Below are 326 nucleotides of genomic sequence, written 5' to 3'. Positions count from 1 at the left end.
GGCAGACAGGCGGGGGTCCCGGCGGAGCCTCCCGTTTGACCCCCGCCTCCCTCCGGCGAAGGCTCTGAAGTCCCGAAGACGCCCGGGGTGTCGGCGGCCTCGGGGTGCCGGGCAGGGCGGCTCCGGGAGCGGCCGGTGGCCGTTTAACGGTCCGAGACAGCCCCGGCTGCGGTGTTGGTGTAACCGACAAGGGGAAACTGCCGGAAGGGTCAGCGGGCTGTCACGGGCCGGGTGCCGGTTAACGGGGGGAGCAGCGCCAGGGGCGGAGGAGCCGGGGGCACGAAGGCAGCGCGGAGGGCAGGGATGGATTTCTGCTTGCTTAACGT

Source organism: Patagioenas fasciata, chromosome 14, assembly GCF_037038585.1.
Source record: "Patagioenas fasciata isolate bPatFas1 chromosome 14, bPatFas1.hap1, whole genome shotgun sequence".
Classification (NCBI taxonomy): Eukaryota; Metazoa; Chordata; class Aves; order Columbiformes; family Columbidae; genus Patagioenas; species Patagioenas fasciata.
Note: the sequence above shows the minus strand (reverse complement) of the source record.